Source organism: Numenius arquata, chromosome 10 (genome assembly GCF_964106895.1).
Source record: "Numenius arquata chromosome 10, bNumArq3.hap1.1, whole genome shotgun sequence".
Taxonomy (NCBI): Eukaryota; Metazoa; Chordata; class Aves; order Charadriiformes; family Scolopacidae; genus Numenius; species Numenius arquata.
Window position 1 is genome coordinate 47,202,103 of NC_133585.1, and position 15,925 is coordinate 47,218,027.

A 15,925-nucleotide genomic window follows, 5' to 3' on the forward strand; every position below is an offset into this window, starting at 1 on the left:
AAGAGCAACTCAAAGCAAGATCTTCAGGTAGGTGGACTAAATAATGTTCTCAAGGAGTTCCTTCCTCTCCTTGCCCCTTTATATAGGGAGTTAAGACAAAAGTTGGCCAACCAGCCTGCCTCAAAATTCAGGACTATGAAAACCCCTACTGGTTCCTGTGTGGATTTTCACAATAGGAAGTTAGAAAATATGAAGTTCCATTAACTCACTTAAAATAATATTTTTATAAATCCTTCTCAAGAAATGGAAAAAAAAATGTTATAATTGCTTCATTGTGTCCAAGAGGCAGGTAATATAAATTCCCAAATCAGCCTTTTTTGATAGTCATTAAACTGTTTTTCAGGTTACACAGTGACTTCTCTAGCTAGGATTCTATTAGTGGCTTTCTTATAGACTGCTTCAAATATCATTTAAATCATGTTTTGCAATGTGTTTTAAAGGAATAGAATTAAAGGAACTGTATAGATAAAATAGTCATATAAAACATGGTCTACATGACCTTTATGTGAAGACAGAGGTGATGAAGGTTAGTTAACTAAATCTTAGAAAAGCAGAAATACAAATCTGTCAGTCCATAGCAGAGTTATGAACAATGTTCACAGCAAAGGCCAAACCCAGGAAAACTCTGTATTTCATTTTTTATTACAACATGATATCCTGGATTGGGTTGCTGAAAAAGCTGACGAATTTGCAGGACCTCCTGATGAACCTGAGCTAAGTTTAGAATGACCCTGAGAGAATATTAGCTCAAAATAACGCAGCAATCAGTGAAACGGTTTAAGTTTCACTTTCTTTCAAATTGAAAACACAGTGTCCCAAATGATTCATTGAAACTCCATGCATCTTCACTTCAACTGATGTTAAATTGATGCCTGAAGTGTCAGAACAGTTATTTCATCTAATCTGCATGGGTGCAGAAAACTCAATGGAGCACATAAGGGTCTGCTAACAAAGGAGACATGACCTCCTTTGTGGCATGGGGCTCCTTCTGCCATGGTAGATGAGATTGTAGCCAATTTATCCACTGAGAGGGGGCCAGTGCTGCTACCAAAACCAGTCTCCTACACAGTCTCCTAACTATGCATTTATTTCTATTAGTTTTGTAGTTTTGCTTGGAAATATATTACTAGAAAGGATAATCAACCAAAAATTTACACTTGACTTAAAACCCAAAAGTTAATTGCCACACCACAACAAAATGAGTGGAGGTGACTGGGTGGGTTTTTTTACTTTGTTTGTTTTGTGGGTTTTTTTTCAGACTAGAGAGATAACAGGCACTTTATATTGAGACAAAAAAAAAAAAAATCTGGAATTTTCCCCAAGAAAATTGTTTGACTTATCCTGCCAAAAAAGTATAAACTTGCTCTGCATGTAACAGATTGAGAATGCTGGAGAAGAATCTGGTGAAATGAAGAGGTGGCAAAATATTGCTCAAAGCAATATTCAGGCTTGACACAACGGGCTGGCTTTACAGGCAAACATTGCTTCCAGAAAACAATAATATTATCAGTATGGAATTTAGCTATTCTATTCAGAAGTCCTAGCAATGTTTTGTGGTTCTAACTGCTGTTGACACCAGTCTTCTCATGAGAAGTTTTAACTTTTTAACTATTTAACTTTCTGTTTTTACTATTTACTGAATAACATGATAATCACCTTCTGTTTGGCTGGGGAACTATTAAATTGTATACATGAAAACCTAAGCATTATCTAAAAAAACTTAACACATACAAATAAAAAAACTTGAGTTGGAAATTCAGTACAACACACTAAATAAATATTATTATAAGATTAATTTATGTTTAGACAGTTTTAGCCTTGACATTATATAATGAATTTCCAGGAGCTTTATAGCCTGTTTGTCTTTTTTGCATCTCCCTTGTGTGTGTATTCTGAGATTTTATTACTGAAGCGTGATATGATCTAAAGCCAGCAAGATATTAGCAATTCATTTGTTTTCTTTTGAAAACACAGTATTTCCTTTGCCTACAGTCTTTCACATTTTTCCTCACTGACAGGTAGTTACCTTCCAAATTAGAACTTAAAAATATAAATTACATGTATAGAATTATACAGAAACCCTACCTTTGTCATTATAAACTCAAAACTCACGCATTAGAAGGTGCCTGGTCAAAGACTGCCCTTACAACCTTAATTTCTGCCTTTGCAGGCATTTGCCCTGGGAAATTTAAAAATCTATTACAAAGATATACAGTAGGTCAAACTTGAGGTATTATTTGTCTGGAGATTTTATTTTTAACATGTCTCCACACAAAGAGGAAATACTTTAGTTCATGAACTGGAAAAAGCAATATTTCTTTTAAGTTGTATCCTCACTGGTGTGATAAAGGAGCTAGTTAAATTCCAATACATTCATATGTTTAGAACAGAAAGCATTGTAACTGTTCCCAGAATGACGGATGCTTGAATTACTCCTAAATTAAGTATTAAAACCCCAAAGTTAAGGTCGTATTAAAAGAAATCCAAACATTTTTACAAGGAAAACAGTTCACAAGCCCTGTTGCTAGCATCAGCAAACAATGCTAATAAAACGAAAATATTTTTGAGGACATGGCTACAGATGAGACTCAGCCACTTTTTTAGACACTTTTGTCATTTTGGAGCTTATATTGTTATTGAAAAGAATAACACTATTTTTTCCCCCACTATGTACTCCTATGTCTTCGAGTTTTTGTTTGCCTTTTTACTACCAAGCTGTTTTGTGCTTGCATTTAAAAACTGAGGTTGTTTATCAACATGATATCCCTATAGCACTCTGCATGGAGAACACCTGGCAATTTCTGAATATAATGTTATTTGTGCATAACGTTATCTTTTTTTATTTTGAACATTTGATGGATAAACAACAAACAGCATTAATCAGAGTATTTCTAAAATTATCCCCCCCCCTTTTTTTTTAATGTTGCAACAGTTTTATACCCATATTATCAGTGTGTTACAATGATTTTAACCTACTCAAACAAAAGAAACCAGTTAAGGAGTACAACACTAGTTAAGTTTGGATTTAATACATCCATTTTGTCTTATCAGGGCATGAAAAAACAAGGGCATGAAAAAACTATCTTGAAGAAGATACCCTTCACTTCCTTGCTCTCTTAAACCCTGTACTTCTCGAAGTGTATTTTTCCTCTTTTCTTGGAGCCACTGTTTTACATCACACACACTTTTCTCCCTACCGTAGCCCCTCTTCCCACAGACCTCTTTCAGCTGAGTAGATCTGAAGCAAAGGGTACCTTTTGAAAATAAATATGTACTGTTAAGAGTAAAACCTATTTTAATTTTCACAGCAAAGATTTTGTACAGAAGTAGTTAGCACACAGAACTAACTTTGTGCTCTCTCTTAATACCCGCAGGGGGATTGAATCACTCCCACCTTCCCTGTAAGTGCTCCCTTTCAAAGCATCTGCTGGTTTCCAGACCGGAGCAGACCCTCATTAGTCCCAGTGGGGTCCCCTCTGGTTAAGGAGAGGAGAGGTTGTCCCACCCCAAGCAGCCCCCTGGTAGGGTCATCACGGCACCACCGGCCTCGCTCCTCCCTGACACTCTGGTGTCAAGATGCTCATCTTTTCTTTGAAAAGGAGACCTTGGTTTTTAGAGGTAAGCCTAATGCACAACTGACAAGGTGAGCTTGATTACCCACAAAAGAAAGGGATCTTTTATGGAAAGAGTTGGCTGCATTTTGTCTGGTGTTCTTGATCTGCAGCCAGCTGGACTGACTTAAAATCTTGTATTAAAGCTATGTATTTCAGATGGCATTAAATTAGTTGTTCTTGTCTTTCTTTGCTAAAAAATACCCAGTTTTAAAATAGAAAGTTATTAAATCACTGATTTTATGCTGTGAAGGTTTTCATCTGAACTGAAAACAAACAAAATGAAAAATATGCTATTTTGGAATTATCTGCTGATTTTTGCCAGCAGGTGTATAAATCAGATGTGTAATTTTCATCCTTCTACATTGCAGTGTACAGTTCACAAACTTTGAAAAATACCTAAGAATTTTATCTTTCTCTAAATTTTACACTCTACAGTACCACGTTAGAGTCCTATTCATTATATTGGAGGGATTGCAGGATGAGAACATTAAAACACAATGAAAAAGTTAAAGCACTCCATTCATTTTTGACATAAGACACAAGGCCTAAACACCAGCAAAAATCACAGTAAAATTACTATTATAAATCATATCTTGAACTAGTATTTAGAATAGACTCAAAATGGTACAAATAACATAAGCATACACTGGCGTAGACATGGACAGGTGAGGAGACATGCTCAGGCACGCAGCTATCCCTACACATTCATGCAAGGTTTTGGGAAAGTAGTTTTTCTTCTAATTTTTCTTACAAGTATTTTAAATAGCTGACTCAATTTCCCAAATATATTCAATAGCACTGGTCTACGTGCACTTTTTAATTCCTCTTAAACCCATAAATAAGTTATGTTTGCAAAAGTGAAGTCTTCAGAGGCACTTGATTGTTATATAATGTAGTAATTATTATTTTCACTACTGTATCCTTAAAAGAAATGTAATAAAGGCAATTATTTCAGAAAGTCAACCTCTGAATAACATATTCTCCTAATAAAACACATTCTTTTTATACTTCCAGAAAAAAACCAAAAAATACTCCTTCTGTGGAGCATAGTGCTTAGCAGGATAGTGCTACACTGTCTGGGGAACAGAGGAAAATGTGTTGGAAAATGACAGAGAGCATAAAATCCAAATATACCCAAGCTGGTAATTTCCAGGAACTGGAAGATTTCAGGACTAGAAGCGAGGTGAAGCTTCTCCATTCCCCTAAACTTTCACAAGATCTTTCAAACCCATGTGCTATTTACAGATAAGGTCTGAATTTAACCTGATTTCCACTACAGAAACTTGCCATCTTTCACGTTCAAAGCTAATTTAATCTAAACAAAAGCATTCTTCTTTAGTAACTTCCTTTCTACAGCTGTTTTTGCCTAAACACATACTCAACCTGTAGGCTGTACTTTATTTTAGTCCAGGCAGTTTTGATTGTACTTTTCCATGTTTCATGTCAGCCAAGTAAACTATTTAGCAGAGATGTTATTTTAATAATGAAATTTAACAATTCACTATTGATGAAATGGAAAATCACTCAAAAATCTTGGGGCAAAACAATCTGAGGAATCATTATTACATGGCTGTGTTAACTCAGCAGGGATGGCAGGCAGTAGTTACTCATGAAGTGGTTGCTCTTGAAACACAACAACTCTGTAGTACAAAAGTCAGTCAATCACGGTCACTTTCTAGCTAATGTCATATTGCCATGTGTAGATATTAATGGAAAACAGACTTCTCAGACTGTCATTACTGCATTAACATTATACCAATTCTTCTGCAATACTAATGCAAATAGTAATTGGTGCCACTAATTCAGGTAATCAAACGGAAATGTAAAATTAACAACTCTAAATAGTACATCTTGTCCAGTGTAGAAGATAATTACCTTGTACTTACAATACAATATCATAAACTACAGGTGATGGATGAAATCTAGCTCTCGGTCTTTGGAGTTACATTTGTTTACAGTAGCCGGTCTGGTGATACCCAACTCCCAGTGATCATTCCTGATTTAGGATTACGACTACGAAAATTTGCCAAAATCAAATCATGCACAGAGCACAACATGAATGCCATCTGTCTTCATTGGGTGGAAAAAAATACAGTTAAACATAAAATCATTAATCATGCTCTTTCCAGCATAAACGATGTTCAATTACTTTGCAATTTCCTCCTTCTTCTTCATATTTTGTAAATGAACATTATAGTCACTTTTATGATTACACTCTTATGGCTATGACTTACAAAGTAAGCAAAACCCAAGTTTTTACCTTTACTGGACCCCATTTCTATTTACTATAAGGGGAAATACTTGAGTCTTCATCATGGAGATATTAAAAATCTGACTGGACAACCTGCTCTGACTCAACCTCAAGAGGTGTCTTCCAACCTCAACCACTCTGTTACTCTGTGATAGTTTTTAACACTTCATGCAATATGCTTTTTAAAGAGGACACAAACAATATTATAGCGAGAACCTGTGTGGCATCTAGGACACTTTGCCTAAACCTTTCTCTCCACCTGTGATCACTTTGCCTCAATTTCTTCATCTTTCGCCAGTCTTGAGATTTGAAAGAGACAAAGGATAGGTACGTGGACAGAACAAAATAAGGCTTATCATATGTTATAGTTGGTTGTATAGGACTTTGGAGGTCTCTATACTAACCTTCTACACAAGCAGGGCCGGTTGTGAGATCAGATCAAGCTTTTCAGGGCTTGATGCAGTCATATTACGAAAACCCCCAAGCATAGAGAATGCCCAACTGCTGTGGGCAGCCCGCTCTCATCCTTGACTGTCCTCATGGGAAAAAAGCTTTTCTCTGAAGACATTGTCTAATGGATTGCAAACCTGGAAGTAATGAATTGTTTACAAATGGAAAGCAAACCCAATACTTTCAGTTTTATACTGCAGGGAAGACAGTGCAAAGAGGACAGGGGAAGAAGACTGAGTATAAAACCTAGTTTCTCCTCCAGTTTACCGCTGAAAACATAGAAAACAGGTAATGGCTACTACCTATAAGAAGTCTATTAGTGACACTCTACCCCCCAATACCTGAAGATATTGCAATAGTCATACTGAATAGCCTCCTGAAACTAACGGGACTCTTCCCACAATTGCAATGAACTTGGAATCAGGCCTAAGACAGACATGAGAATTAAAGCCCACAAAGCACTGTACACTCTAACTTCTCCCAGGTGAGAAACAGAAGTGCTTGTCTTACATGGTTATCATGCTATCCTAGTAAATGAAGACTTTTAAAATTACAGGTTGGACTGTCAACTCAATCTTTTTCGGTAAGGTATCTGTTCGCTAATATGATTGCGATGTCAATAAATGAAAAAACAGCCTATTAAAAAACAACATCACAGTCTCTTTACTAATAAACTTTAATCAATTTGCCTATAATTTGTGTGTGTGGAGGGGAGAGTATCCACTGAGCATTTAAAGTCCAGTTAAGAGGTTGCAGAATATTTGTTATATTTGCTTTTCTTTACAACCAAAATGTTTGTGCAAAGCTAGGGGGCATTATGGAAGAAATGTGTTGTTATAAAAAAATTATAACAAATCCTCATACGAGGGGAGCAGGTTTAGCTGGTTACTTAACCTTGTAAATCCTGCCAAGAGGGCTTAGCTTGAAGACATCCAAGTTATCATTCATCTGGTGATTTTTTTTTTTTTGTAAAAATATAAATATTTAACTGCTTCTGCCTTTTACTTTAGTTTTGTATTACTCTTCTGAGTCTCATGGGTTTATTTATATTTCTATGTATTTACAAGTCAGATAAACACATACACATGCATGTATGCACCCTGATTTGTGCAGCAAAGAGGCTTTGTACATTGATGATAGGTTCAAATATGGCATTTCCTAAATGCAGAAATAAATATTACAAGTTTACCTGGAAACACTAATTAAAAAAAATAAATATATTAGGTCATCTCATTACCAAGAGTTGGCTGAGAATTTTTATATATTGAATGACAATGTAGGAATATGCAACTCATTGAAATCAGCCCAGTGCTTTACGGCTTCTGAGAAAGTGGTCATTTATTTAAATATCTAGCTGGAGACAGAAGAATCTGCATTTATCATTCTGGTTTTGGTAATATTGCTCAAGTTAGCAGTTTACATGAGAGACTCACTAGGCTTGTCTGCCAAACACAAACAGTTTCCAATCCCTCTCATGTCTGGAGGAGGCTGTTAGAAGACAAAGGGAATCAAGGAAAGCCGAGAGAGGGTGCATTTAGCAAAGAGTATTTTCTTCCCCTGTACCCTGAAGCATGACTAGATTATGGACACCTCTGTAAAGAGGCAACAAAGAAAATATGGAACTTCAGAGCTGATGGTGAAAAGAATGAGGTGGGGGATTCAATGTGGAGAGAAGAGCTCAAGTTCTTGTATGGAAACTTATAGGATATAGACAGGTATACACCAACCATACTGAATCTCAGAGTCCAAGCAACCCCACATCTGAAAGGACACCCAAGATCAAGGCACAAAAAGTGTGAACGCAGATGCCTAAGATGTAATTTAAATGAGTCACCAGTTAATCTGCTCTACTGCAGAATGGACCTACTTCATTTGTGCAGTGACAAAGGTATCACAGCATCACATGAGAATCAAAACCCATAAACCACTCTCCAGTTTCTTCCAGGTGATAAATAGAAATTATTGTCTTAGATGGTTAAAATGCTAATCTATTAAATTACGAGTTAAATTAAGAACACAGGTTGAAAGAGGTGAGGCGATGTGGGGTGGGGTGCTCTACCTGTGATATGACAAGACCGGTTACAGTTCTATTGTCAGGATGGGCTAAATGGAAGACACAGTTTAGGGTGGTGGTTTTATTCTTTCCTTGTTGTGCTATTCAGCAGGACTAAAGTGCAGCACTGCAGATCAGATAATAAGGCTTGCAGACAAATGAAGGAACAAATAAGTACCACTAGGGTGCAAATGGTATTAAAAAGATAAGGCAATGGCTAGCAGTGTGGGAAATAATAATGCTAATCCAAACAGGACAATTTTGTGGTACAGATAACAATAAAAATGCAAAAGTGGAGTTATCTTCTGCACATATAGAAAAGCAAACTTCACAGAAGTTTGGCAATATACAAAACTTCCCTGCACTGTTAATGTTCTGTCCTTTCATAGACCACCCTTCCATGCAAAGCTATTTGGAAATCTCTTTTAAATATTTTGGTGTGACTTCTGGTTCATTTCATCAGAAAAAACCTGAAGATTTTTGAAATCATGCAAGTGACCTGAGAGAATTGTTTAAAGATTTTCTTGGGCTTACTGTTGTGGCAGATGTAGCAATGGATGATGAAGGCTGTTGCAAACTTCCAGAAGTTATAGCAGAGTCATGTTTTTCTTGTGCAGACATTTCGTGACAAATAGAGAAGGGAAGCTGAGAATTTAAACTCTTCTCTAGTAAGACGGAATTTGTTTAGAAACAGTGAACTTCAAAATAGCACTGTTTCCTTCAGAGGCAGAATGTTCTCTGCAACGAAAACAGTGGAACAGATTCCCAGAAGGCTCCTTATGTTTGCATGTGACTTGCATGACACGATTGATTTAGTTGTCAGTATATAGAGAAAAACATTTGTAAAACTGAATGACCTTTTTACTGCAGGGCTTAATCAACGTAATCACCCATCCCTCTCCTTCCCCTCCCCCCCCCCCCAATCGTTATAACAGTGATGGTAATTATAGCACATGCATCTCCATGAACAAGACCTTGAATAGGGAGACCAGTGTCTCGTCTTACAATTAAGGACAATATTCAGAAGAAGTTGTGGTCAAACATTATTTGAAAGTCCCAAAGCTCAAAGATCTATTTGCTTGCCCCCCAGCTTTGCCCACCATACTGCTGCAGTACTGGTGTTTTGCTGTAAATCCAAATATTCTGCCTATCTTCTCTATATTTACAATCTGAAGACCGATTGTTAGCTGTATAAGTGCACTTGATCTTGCCTCCAGCAATGAGCTGAGCTTTTTAGCTCTCCATGGATTGTGTAGACTCCTCATTTCTTTCTTGTAAACATTCCTTTCAATACCAAGACAAACTCTAATGGATGTTCGCTACTGTATAGCAAGTCCACTACTAAACTGTACAGTGGTCAATGATTTAAAAATATACTTTCACCTTGTTTAGTAACTTTATTCTGTTCATAATTATACTCTGAACTTAGTTTTAAAAAATAGATCAAGAGATTTAAAAATTTAAATCACCATCTGATGCAGGTCATAATTTCACAGTTACTTTGATTTTCCCCAAAATTCACAGTCCTAATACAAATTGCTGTTATATCATCTACTCTCCCAGGCCCCCCCTTACCTCTCCTTGTGCCAGCACTAGTTTCCAGTAGTGAGCCAGTGGGGATCCAGCTGAACACAGTCCCTGGGAAAGGGGTAGTGCTAAGCAGGGTCAGTTCCCTACTCTGGTTCTCTGTGCAGCCATGCAAATGTCAGTGCTGGCCAAGGAAGCCCAGACAAAGACAGGACAAAAAGCTGTACCGATTTTTCTTTTTTTTTTTTTCCGCAAGAGCCTGGATTTGTGTTGGTGCAAAGCAACCACATAACTGTAACCTTGTTTTTACAGGCAAGGTTGTGCTGATTTTACAGACATTGCAGGGTCTGGGGGCTTCTCAAATGTTTTTCTTCAGGACACCACTGCAAGGAACTTATGGGAGCTTGCACATTTGTAACAGTTGGCCTGAAAAGATGCGTATTGTTAAAAAAGAACAGTCAACTGCTGTCCCCTGCCCCTCAATTCACCCATGTATCCTTCTTTAGCTTTGCCAATCTATGCAGCTGATGAAATGCCAGAGATTTTTTTTTATGTCACAAGTTTGTAGGAGAACATGATAGCATGAGAAAATCCATTGCTAACTTTTTATATTCAGTGAAAGGAGTTTATGTGACTTGCTTTCTTGGAAAAGGGCTCATTCTTTCCCATGTGAAAATTGGATTGTCCCGGTGACAATTACTTTCTTATTAAATTACTTCTGCACAGTAAGATTTAAACTAAAGGCAGTTTTGTATCACAATCCACAGCAGATTGATATGTATGAGAACTGGTATTGGTGACTGAGGAGCTGGCAGTAAAAATCTTGATCCTAAATGAGGACAAAATTTGTATTTGTGAGTAAGACTGAACTGAAGTTAGAGTTCAAGTTTGGGTTAAGACCCAACACCCTTGAATTTTCAGAACTCATCTCAGCAAAAGTGTTTCAACAAAAAGGTAACAAAATTAGATGTACATATCAGAATTCTTAGCTTAACTACATGGAAGCCTAGTCACAGGCAAATCAAGATTCCCAAAATGGGATCGGGATCAATTATGTGGGGAGTGGAAACGTTGATCAAGGCAACTGCTGTCCCTTTTCGACCACATGAAGAAAGAGTCTAGATAGCTCAAAAAGTCTTCTCAGAACACCCTCTCTACCAAAAAACCCCTTTGTTTACCTCAGACACCCCTTAATAACATCTGTCTTCTGTATGTTGTTGTCTGAAATTCATCAAAGCTAAGTGTCTGACCATGTGGTAAGCGGTTGACTGGAATTTTGTAAAAGTCTGTGGTTCAGACAAGGAATTCCGCTTTTCTGTATAATATATTCAGCTATTTCATGTATGCCTTTGAAATACGTTTTTGTGCACTGGAATTATTCTAACTATTAATGTTACTTAATGGGATTGATCTGTGCACAGTGCTGAGCATTGAGGGCTTGCTCAGACACACACACTAGCCTGTAAACTAGCCTTTAGGGGTGACTATCCCTCACATCAAAGGACAAAACCCATATAACACACAACAAAAAGACAAAGTTACTCTGAAAGCCTCATTCTTCTGAATCTACCTTTTTTGAATCCTTGAATTCGTTCTTCCCTAAAAAAGTTTGCTGCTTAGATTTGTCTGTCATTCACTTTAAATACTCATTTTCCTATAGCATTTCTATCCTAAATCCTTAGAGCAGACCCAAAGTTGCCCCACAGAACTGCTACTAAAGCAATTTTCCATAAACATTTAAATGAATATATATTTATTTTTAAGCATTCACTGTTTTTTCAACAGTTCAGCTTCTTAAGTCTAGTGACAATTTTAATCTGAAACCATCAACACTATCTGCTTTAAATATTACACGATATTAAATATTACACATTTATATACACTATTAATGAGCTAACAATAGAAAGTCATAGAATCATAAAAAACACAACTGGAAGAGACCTTGAAATTTCATGTCATCTGTCTCCCTCTGAATGACAGGACTGTCATACTTGATAGATGGTTCTCCAGCTCCTCTTACAAACCTCCAAAACTGCCCCAAGCAAAGAAGGTTTTATTCCAATCCTACCTTCCCTAGCACGAAAAACCTAATTCTAATGTGGAATCTCAATCTTTCTCTAGCTTGAACTCATTAATTCTTATTTTTGCCAATTTTTGCTCTGCATGACAGACTTTTCTTGTCCTTGGAGATGGTGATATGTTCCCCCCTAGTCTCTTGTTCAGGCTCATTCCTTCCCCTCCCCACTGCAATGGCAGGGACTGGTTTCTTCATCTCTGGCCATTCTCACATCTGCTTTTGAGTCTCTTCTGGGCTCTCCTCCTGAAGACCAACTTGCAAAACCCTCTGCCTTCACTACAGGTGAAACTGATACAAAAAGTGCATCTCTAGGAACGGAAAGGCGCAGTATGCTCAGGACATTTTGCTCAATGATTTACCTCTTTACTATATTGCACTTACATTTGTACTGTTGTTGGATAGGTATTGGTGGTTTTGTAGACAGCCTTACCCATACAGGGTATGTTTGTCAGTCACACCCTGGAGCCATGCCCACTGGCAAACGAATTGCACTGCGTTATATGATAACTAATCCTCTTTAGGAACTAAGACAAATAGCTTCAAAACTAAATATTAGTGCATATTCTTTTTAAAAGCACCCATAATTTATTGCAACTAAAGTGAAAATTCAGCACCAATAGCATTCCACAGGGATATCACTATATAATTTGCTTTCACATCATTTCATAACAGCCACGATTAGTATTGTGTGACCTATACCAGGACTGTCTGAAGATTTTCACTTCCTCTATCAGCAACAGCAAAAATATATTATTCCAAATTCTATGCACAGCTATTAGATGGAAAATCAGATTTAGATTTTATTCTTCCCCATTGCTTATTTTTCTACTTCCGGAACTTCTTTTACAATGAAGGAATTGTAAAAGTCTCAGACACAGAAGGAATAAGCTGCTCAAAAAACTTCATCTTTCTTACTATAAAATCTGAAAACATTTCATATGGATATACTGAGGTGGGGAAGAATGTTAAAGGAAACAAAACACATTAGAAATATTGATGTGACAGACTGCCGCATATCATACCTGAATTCATAACACATTTATCTTAAAAAACACAGGCTGTGTTTACGCTGTCAGCCAAGAGAATAATAAGGAATAAATAAGCAGTAAGTGACAGTCTGCACTGGAACCTGAACCTCTACTGCCAGGGGAGCAATGCGCTGGCTGGACTCGAGTCCAGCTGAGACTGGACCGTGACCACAGCATTTTCCTTTTCCTTTTTGTTCCTGAGAGTTTCAGCAGGGCAGGTAATGGCACTAGGGTTCAGCTCTGACAGTCAGAAACGGGAGGGGAGAAGTGCTCGTCTCTCAGAAAGGATGCACTGCTAAAATTGAGGTCAGCCTGTGCCAGTGTGTCTGTCCACAAAAGACCCAGTAGTCTACAATTTGATTGGAAAGTGAGGTTGGTTACAAGTCCTAGCTTTGACTAACACCCAACATATCTACATTGTAAATATGATCACAGCTATACAGGAGATACATAGATATACAAACATAATTTTTATATACATACACATATATATATAGGGTGGAAAATGGATACAGAAGGTAATGGTAGTGCCAAGCGTGGCTTTACCAAACAGGAAGTTTGATTCCAAAACTTGTCTCAAAGAGGAGATAGAATAAAAAAGACGAACATTTCAGAGCCAGGATTTGATCAGATATTTTAACTGATGTTCAACAAACCTGGATTCAATTCCAAACTCTTCCCCAAAACACTTATTGGGGTCAGTATGATTTCATTCTTACAAAACAATTTAAAAATATTTTAATGATCTCCCTGTAATATGGTTTTAATTATTATCAATTTTTTCCCCTACCTAAATCTGTATTTCTTGCCAGAAGTCAAGATATCATAAACTAGAGAGTTCCAGAAATTATGGCTATAAATATCACAAAAATCTCAGAACATGCTGCAAAAAAAGTTTGAAAATAAACATAACATTTGAAAATGTACTAGATTTGTAGTAAGATTTTATTTTGAAAACAGTAATTTTGAATGAAAATGTGAAAATAAACTCTGTCCATAAAATGAGAGTTGAAAAAAAAAAAAAACACAGGAAAAGAAAGCTCATTATGAGTAAGAAAAGAGAAAGATATGAAAGGAAAGAATAAGAAACTTGAAGTTGCTCCAGCATGAACAAAAAAACAATATTGTCAGTCAGCACCTTACTATGATCTTGACACCGCATTTCTGGGGGATTTTAACTGGACAAACAGGCCACTATAAACACCAAAGCAGGATGTTGCTAACAATGAACAAGCTGCATTGTAAAAAAGCAGATGGAATAAAGATTATATATGCCAAGAAGACAGGATACAAAGGGCCTTGAAGAAAGTAGCATTCAGGATAGGAAAAAAAAAGAAAAAAAGAATGGGAAATTTAGTGTTTAGGGTTTTCAGTTATGCCTGAAGTTTCATGTGATCAATGAAGTGTAAAAGAGTTCAAATATGACCAGCAAGTAGTGAGGAATGTTTTAAAAATATTGAACATTACCATTTTGAGAAGGTATTCAATAAGGCTGCTAGCTTGGATATGTTGCAGGGAAAATGTATTCATCCAGATTTAATTGCATCTCTGGGAAACTCAGCATGGTGTGATTTCCAGTTCTTAATGGCATGAAAGCCATATCAACAGTTCATGTTCAAGAGAAATAAATAAAGCAAATTACATAATTTATTTAAGCATTTTCAGAATAGTTAGCTTGACAATTGCTTAATTCATCCTGCTTCAGGTCAGTGGAAAAATCTTAATCAACCTCTATTGAAACAGGCCTACCTGACATAAACCGCTTCTGTGAATTCTATTGGCCTTAGATCACTAAATGGATCGTTAACGATCCATGTAATCTTGTGGAAGGACCAGTTGGGCTAGGAGTAATGTAGATTTCAAGAAACTCCAAGATTAAGAGGCAATGATCACAAATCATGGCTCTCTGATTCAACCTTCCTATGCTCAAGTGAATTCTATGACAGTGTTCTCATTTTTAAGGATGAGATCACAGATGTAAGGACTGAGGATTGCACAATGAAGTTTCCTTGCAGTTCCTCAGCTTGAAATATTAAAGTGAGTTTCTGCAAAATATACATTTCTTATGAAGCATATAATTATCTCTCAAAGTTTTCAGAGCATGGTTTTCAGAAGTGCTTTTTGTCTTTTTTGACTTTGTCTCCCTGACTCAGTGAGTTATATGGTGTGTTAGTCTGTATTGTGTCATTAAAAATATGAGTCTGACATCTGTGATTTATTAATGGTTGAGCTAACAGAAAAAAATCAGTAGCAAAATCATAGAATCATAGAATCGTCTAGGTTGGAAGGGACCTTTAAGATCATCTAGTCCAACCATCAACTTAACTCTGATAAAAAAACAAAAGAATACATCTCTGATTTTTATGGTTATGACCAATGAACATATATTTATGAAGCAAAGGAATAGGAGAGCAGCTGTGGGACACGTTAAGCCTGGCTTTGCATCTTTGATCCAAAAAAGAACATAAACATAGACACAAGAAAACAACAGAAACTTATAAAACTGCAAAAACTTCAATAACCAAGTTGTATCAAGCACCTGGTTAAAACCGCTAAGCCACAGTAAGAACGAAGTCAGTGTCTGCTATGACACATCTGTGGCTGCAGATGGAACACAGTTTGTGAAATAACCAGAAACGATTGCCTAAACTAGATAAATCTGTCTTTTTCAATGATGTCACCCTACTTTGAGGTAGAATTTCTGTGAAAAAAGAAAACAAAAATAACCCAAACATCCCAAGATTTCCAGGTCAGAGAGAACAAGGGGTAACTTAGTCTCTGGATAATAGGAAACTCTTGAATCGCACTTGAACAGTCCTCAGAGGCTAGTTCATCAAGTTGTGCAAGCAGGATAACATGTAATCCATGCTCAATACTATTGGATGAATAGTAGGAGAGCCTGGAGAAAGTATCTGATGAATGTCT

At 36.8% G+C, this 15,925-nt stretch overlaps 1 protein-coding gene across 1 annotated transcript in view; it reads right to left on the reverse strand.

Moving 5' to 3' along the window:
* DLC1 (DLC1 Rho GTPase activating protein) overlaps positions 1-15,925 on the reverse strand; it is a 218,709-nt gene that overhangs the window by 175,277 nt on the left and 27,507 nt on the right. The window lies entirely within an intron of this gene.